Source organism: Zea mays, chromosome 9 (assembly GCF_902167145.1).
Source record: "Zea mays cultivar B73 chromosome 9, Zm-B73-REFERENCE-NAM-5.0, whole genome shotgun sequence".
NCBI classification, from domain to species: Eukaryota; Viridiplantae; Streptophyta; class Magnoliopsida; order Poales; family Poaceae; genus Zea; species Zea mays.
The window spans coordinates 13658670-13665967 of record NC_050104.1 but is presented as its reverse complement, the minus strand read 5'-3'; positions in this window follow the sequence as shown (position 1 = coordinate 13665967).

The following is a 7298-nucleotide window of genomic DNA, read 5'->3' as shown; positions in this document are numbered from 1 at the left end:
TGATCCTCGCAAGAACCAAGTGCTCACTACGAGATGATCTTTTGCCACTCCGGCGCGGTGGATCCCTCGAGACCGCTTACAAACTTGAGTCGGGTCACCAACAAGATCTTCACGGTGATCACCGAGCTCCCAACGCCACCAAGCCGTCTAGGTGATGCCGATCACCAAGAGTAACAAGCCGTAGACTTTCGCTTGACCAAGAGAAGCCTAATGCAAGTGGTGTGTGCTCTAGGTGGCTCTCACTAGCGCTAATGAGGAACAAACGCGGATTATGATTCTCTAATCTCCTCACTAGGCTTTTGGTGCTTGCAATGCTCTAGCAATGTGCTGGAATAAATGTGGAGTGCAAGACATTGAATATGGTGGGTGGAGGGGGTATAAATAGCCCTCACCCACCAACTAGCCGTTACAGGCATTTCACTGCGTAATGGCGCACCGGACAGTCCGGTGCGCCACCGGTGCGCCAACGGTGCGCCACCGGTGTGCCAACGGTCGTTTCCAACGGCTAGTTCTGACAGCTAGCCGTTGGACTCATGGCGCACCGGACAGTGAACAGTTCACTGTCCGGTGCACACCGGACAGTCCGGTGTGGTGTCCGGTGTGCCACTAAAATTCAACTCTGAAAGCTGCGCTCTCGGGTTTCTGCGGAGGGAAAGCCTCTGCCGCGGACCAGCCTGGGCCCACCTGGCAGAGGGTGCACCGGACAGTCCGGTGCACACCGGACAGTCCGGTGCCCCAAGGCCAGAAACACTAACTCTTGTTTTTCAGCTGATTTTCAAATCGGTTTTTCGTTCTAACTTGTGAGTGAGTTCTAGAGTGACACCTAGCACTGTGTATGAGTGTAATTGTGCACCAACACTACACTAGAACTCTCTTGGTCAAACTACTCATCGACAACCCCTCTTTATAGTACGGCTAAAAGAGAATAAAAGACCTAACTAAATCGCGAGTGTCCACATCTCCTTGACACTCGGACTCCGTAGACCTTCACCTTTTGCTTCGTCGTTTTAGCCGTCGCTTTGAGTTCTTATCTCCGGGATTGTTTTCACCATTGTAGTACTTCTACCTGTCATGCGACCTAACTTACCATTTGTCTCTGCAAAACACACGTTAGTCACATATAATATTACGTTGTCATTAATCACTAAAACCAACCAGGGGCCTAGATGCTTTCAGTGCGAATTGTAGTCAATCGAGCCACTGGTGAGTAGGTATCAAAGAAATCTTCACCCTCCTTTTGGGTATATCCTTTGGCCACAAGCCTTGCCTTGTACCTCTCAATTGTACCATCAGGCCTAAGCTTTTTCTTGAAGATCCATTTGCAACCTATAGGTTGACAACCATAAGGACGGTCAACGACCTCCCAAGTTCCATTAGACATAATAAATTCCATCTCACTTCTTATTGCTTCCTTCCATAAGTCAGCATCAGGAGAGGAATATGCCTCACTAATGGTAGTTGGTGTGTCTTCCACAAGGTACACTATAAAGTCATTACCAAAGGATTTTGCAACCCTCTGTCTCTTGCTCTTTCGAGTGACTATAGTGTCATCCTCCTCAGGGATGTGCACGTGAGAATCCTCAGCATGATCTATAGGAATCGACAGTTCGTGCTCATGAGGAATTATAGTCTCATGACTTATATCACTAGGTGTATTCTTCATACGAAACTCATTCTCAAAAAATGTTGCGTCTCTTGATTCCATGATAGTATCAACATACATATCAGGCACATCAGATTTTATAATTAAGAACCTATACCCAGTGCTGTGAAAAGAGTACCCAAGGAATACACAATCAACAGTTTTAGGCCCAAGTTTACGCTTTTTGTTGATTGGCACATTCACTTTAGCCAAGCAACCCCAAGTGCGCAAATATGAGAGATTTAATCTTCTCTTTTCCCATTCCTCAAATGGAGTGATCTCTTTGTTCTTTGTTGGAACTCTATTCAGGACATGACATGCTGTCATAATCGCCTCACCCCACCATGCCTTGGATAATCCCGCTGTACTCAACATGGCATTCACCAAATCTGTTAGAGTGCGGTTTTTTCTTTCAGCAATCCCATTGGATTGCGGTGAGAATGGCGGTGTCCTCTCATGAATAATACCATGTTCCACGCAGAACTCATCGAACACATTAGAGAAATATTCTCCACCTCGATCAGACCTTAACCGTTTTATTTTCCTCTCAAGTTGGTTCTCAACTTCAGCTTTATAGGCATTAAAATAATTGAACGCTTCATCTTTTGTTTTTAAGAGATACACATAACAAAATCTAGTGGAGTCATCTATAAGAGTGAGAAAGTATCTTTTACCACCTTTGGTCAAAATTCCATTCATCTCGCACAGATCAGAATGAACAAGTTCTAGAGGTGCCAAACTCCTCGCCTCAGCAGCCTTGTGTGGGTTGCAGGGTTGTTTTGATTCAACACACACATGGCACTTAGACTTTTTGACCAAGTTAAATTTAGGAATTAAATTTATATTTGCTAACCGCATAAGACAGCCAAAGCTTGCATGACAAAAACGTGAATGCCATAAATCTGACTCATCAGAAAAATTAACAGAATTCACCATTTTATTACACACATCATGCAGTGATAAGCGGAACAAGCCTCCGCAGTCATATCCTTTACCAACAAAAGTACCATGTTTCGACACAACACATTTATTAGATTCAAGAACAACTTTGAATCCATCTCGACATAGCATAGAAGCGCTAACGAGATTCTTCTTGATAGAGGGCACATGTTGCACGCTCTTCAATGGCACCGTCTTTTCCGAAGTAAACTTCAGAATGACCGTACCAACACCAAGAACATGAGCACGCGACCCATTTCCCATCAACAAGGCGCCAAACCTCCCGACCTGATAGGAAGTGAACATAGAGGCATCAGCACACACATGAATGTTTGCACCACTGTCCATCCACCACTCAGGTGAATTACAGACTGAAAGAACAAATGGTAAAGAATTACCATACCCAGATGTTCCTCCTTCAGTTTCAGTGGTTACAACATGAGCTGATTTCTTGTCTTGAGTGAACTTGCGATCAGGGCACTCTCTTGCCCAATGTTGATCACTGCCACAGACAAAGCAACCTCCCTTTCCCTTGTTATTGTTGTTCTTCTTTTTAAACTGTGCTGTATGAACAGGTTTATTTGCATTCTCTTGTTTGTTCTGGTTTTTCTTCTTGTTAAACTTGCGGAAGTTTCTCTTCTGCACCACATTAGCAGTAGAGGTCTCAACACCTTTTCCACTGTCCTTTGTTCTAGCCCTTTCCTCAACATCAAGAGTACCAATGAGCTCTTCCACATTGAACTCTTGTCTCTTATGTTTGAGAGAGGTAGCAAAGTCCTTCCAAAAAGGTGGCAACTTGGCGATTATACCGCCAGCCACAAACTTGTCAGGCAAAGGACAAGGAAAAAGTTCGAGTTCCTTAGCTAGTGCCTGAAACTCATGAGCTTGTTCCACTACAGATCGGTTCTCAACCATCTTGTAGTCATACAGCTGCTCCATGAGATACAGCTCGCTACCAGCGTCAGTAACTCCAAACTTTCCAACAAGAGCATCCCACAGCTCTTTCCCCGTGGGAAGGATGATATAGCTTTTCTGGAATTTAGTGTCAAGTGCGCTAATCACTGCACCTCGAAAGAGGTTGTCTTCAGCCTTAAACTTAGCCTCATCCTCAGGAGGTAAGTTGGCAGGCTTGCCCTCAGCGGCATGAAAACAAGACATTGCAGTTAGCCACAATTCCATCTTAGCTTTCCATATCAAGAAGTTTTTACCATCAAAAGGATCAGACTTTAGCACAGCAGCAAAACCTCTGACAGAAAAATGCCTAATATTAGGTTTTTGGATTGTTAGAATTATAGGCATTTTCCGTGTTATTTTAATTCCATAAATTAACATTATTATGATGACATATAATAAATAATTAACCTTAGAAATCGTGATCTCAAAAATATCCATAACAATATGGATCATGAGAACACAAAGCATATAAAGCATGTAAATCATATAAATAAAATAAGTATATAAGCATGGTTCATGGATTATTGCGGAACAACCGGAAATAAATAGATAACAATATAAACACGATAGAACAGAGGTACATACGACATATATAATATGCAGAATATAAAACAGTAACGAACTGAATTGATCATACCCTCCCATGCGCTCCGAGGATCCTGATCCTTGTCCAGCTTCTCTTGTCATCCGATCGAGATGAAGACGCCAGGAACCAGCGATGAAGACAAAGACAGACGTTTGGGCAGTCGCGTAGACGCTCCCCAAAAACCTAATTGCCGATCCCCCGAGCAGGGTCTCGAACGGCAAGGGCTTCGGAGGCACCTGCCCTCTCGCCTCTCTGTGCGCGCAGAGCCACGAGATGGAAATACCCTCACTCGGCGGCTGAACTGTGATTCTGAAAGTGTTTCTCACGTGTTTTTTCCGAGTGACAGGGGTGCTCCTCTATTTAAACTCTCGCAGAGGGAAGTTGGAAGGAGAAAGGTCACCGAGTCACACCAAGAGTCGGCCAGCTCTAGCCGAGTTATGCCATGAGTCGGCCAGCTCTCGCCGAGTCACGCCATGAGTCGGCAGCTGAAGGAGAAGGGTCACTCGGCTGGCTGACGAAGAGACAGGGTCACTCGGCAGACGAAGAGACAGGGTCACTCGGCTGACGTACGCGGTTAGTGAGTGCTAAAAATTAACACAACCACACCACGCCCGCTCGCCTGCCTGCCTGCCTGCCTCGCCTCGCCTCGCCACGCCCGGCCCGGCCCGGCCGGCGGCGGCGGCGGCGCGAGCGCGCGTGTGGCACGCCCTTGTCCATTTCTTGACTTCTCAAGTTAAGTGGAATAAATCCCACCATATAAGTCAAGGCAAAAGACCCTTGGACTTCCAATGTGGTACTATTGGTATTCTCCACCATTACACACCATAGAGTTTATTCAATAAATGGGCCAAGCCCATAAAAAATCCAACAATCCCCACCAAACTCTAGGGTTTGTAAAGATGAAGTATCAGAATCACAATCCTTTGATATACCAGTGTTTCGATGGAGACTGTTAAGTTGAACATCCATCTAGAATAAGAGTTTCACTCATTCACAACTGAACAATGGACTATGCCTTGAATTGACAGTTTTGTGCGAAATAAGATTCACTCAAATCCTTTGCTGATACTAGGCTGCAAAAGGGTATTCCCGCTGTTTTAGAAGCATATAAGTCACACTTCAGTGCCTTTCATGAGTATTTTAGGGATTACCCAAGTCCCATAGACTGTGACCAGCAGTCTGACTCATATAGGTGTATTCCTCGAAAGATGTTCTGTAGGACAACATCTCACCTTTATAAGACTCTTGGAATACATTAAGGTAAAAACCATCCTGCCTTACAGATAGGAAAGATATGCATCAGAAATGAGTTAAGGAAGGGATCTTTCCTCACAATCTACTCCTAGCTTGTTTCTCCACTCTACTTCACGGGATCTCCGATCACATAGAGCAGGTTACCACTAGAGTAGATCTCACATGGGTCTCATACCCATTTCCCTCGATGCACTTTCTATCACATTGCGTGATAGACCCTTAGTGAATTGATCTACCAGATTGTTTGATGTGTGGACATAATCCACAGTTATAACTCCGGAGTTTTTCAACTTCCTGACAGATTTCAATCTCCTCTTAACATGCCTTGTAGACTTCATGTTATTCCTAGAACTGTTAACCTTTGTAATCACCGTTTGGTTGTCACAGTTCATGGAAATAGCCGATATCGGTTTTTCAACTACCGGTAAGTCCAATAGGAAATCACGAAGCCACTCGGCCTCAGCCCCAGCAGTGTCTAATGCTGCGAGTTCTGCTTCCATTGTAGACTTCGTTAAGATAGTCTGCTTGCAAGACTTTCAGGAAACAGCGCCACCTCCAAACAGAAACACATATCCGCTTGTGGCATAAAGCTCATCAGCATCAGAAATCCAGTTGGCATCACAATAGCCTTCCAGCACTTTTGGGTTTCCGGTATAATGAATACCGTATGTCATAGTACCTTTCAAATACCGCAACACTCTCTCAAGAGCACGCCAATGATCATCCCCTGGTTTCGACACAAACCGACTTAGCTTACTCACAGCATAAGAGATGTCTGGCCTTGTTGCACTTGCAAGATACATGAGCGAGCCAATGATCTGGGAGTATGTCAATTGATCCCTTGCTATTCTCCGATTCTTTCTTAATAGCACACTGGGGTCATAAGGTGTTGGAGCAGGATCACAGTCACTAAAACCAAAGCGACTCAATACCTTTTCCACATAATGGGATTGTAACAAAGTTACCCCACCATCAGCTTCTCTAACAAGCTTGATGTTTAGAATGACATCAGATTCTCCCAAATCTTTCATTTCGAAATTGCTCGATAGAAGATTTTTAACTTCCTCAATCACATTGAGATTTGATCCAAAGATCAAGATGTCATCAACATAAAGGCACAACATAACAGACTCACCCCCACCATACCGATAGTATACACACGTGTCAGATTCATTTACAACAAAACCAGCTGCTGTAAGAGTATTATCAAATTTTTCATGCCATTGCTTAGGTGCTTGTTTTAGGCCATACAATGATTTTATCAACCTGCACACCTTGTTCTCTTGACCATCCGCAATAAACCCTTCTGGCTGATCCATATAGATCTCCTCATCCAACTCTCCATTTAGGAAAGCTGTCTTAACATCCATCTGATGAATGATAAGACACACTTAACACAACCTTAACACAACCACGCCTGCCTGCCTCGCCTCGCCCCTTCTGGCTGATCCATATAGATCTCCTCATCCAACTCTCCATTTAGGAAAGCTGTCTTAACATCCATCTGATGAATGATAAGACCATGAGTCGGCAGCTGAAGGAGAAGGGTCACTCGGCAACACTTAACACAACCTTAACACAACCACGCCTGCCTGCCACGCCACGCCACGCCACGCCACGCGGCGGCGGCGCGCGCGTGTGTGGCACGTCCTTATCCACTTTTTGACTTCTCAAGTTAAGTGGAATAAATCGCACCATATAAGTCAAGGCAAAAGACCCTTGGACTTTCAATGTGGTACTATTGGTATTCTCCACCATTACACACCATAGAGTTTATTCAATAAATGGGCCAAGTCCATAAAAAATCCAACAGTAAGCTGTAGCCACAATAAATTAACAGAACAGTGTAACCTTCGCATACGAGCTCTAACGTCACACTACGAATTTGGCGTCATACATATAGCACTATTTTAACTATGAATC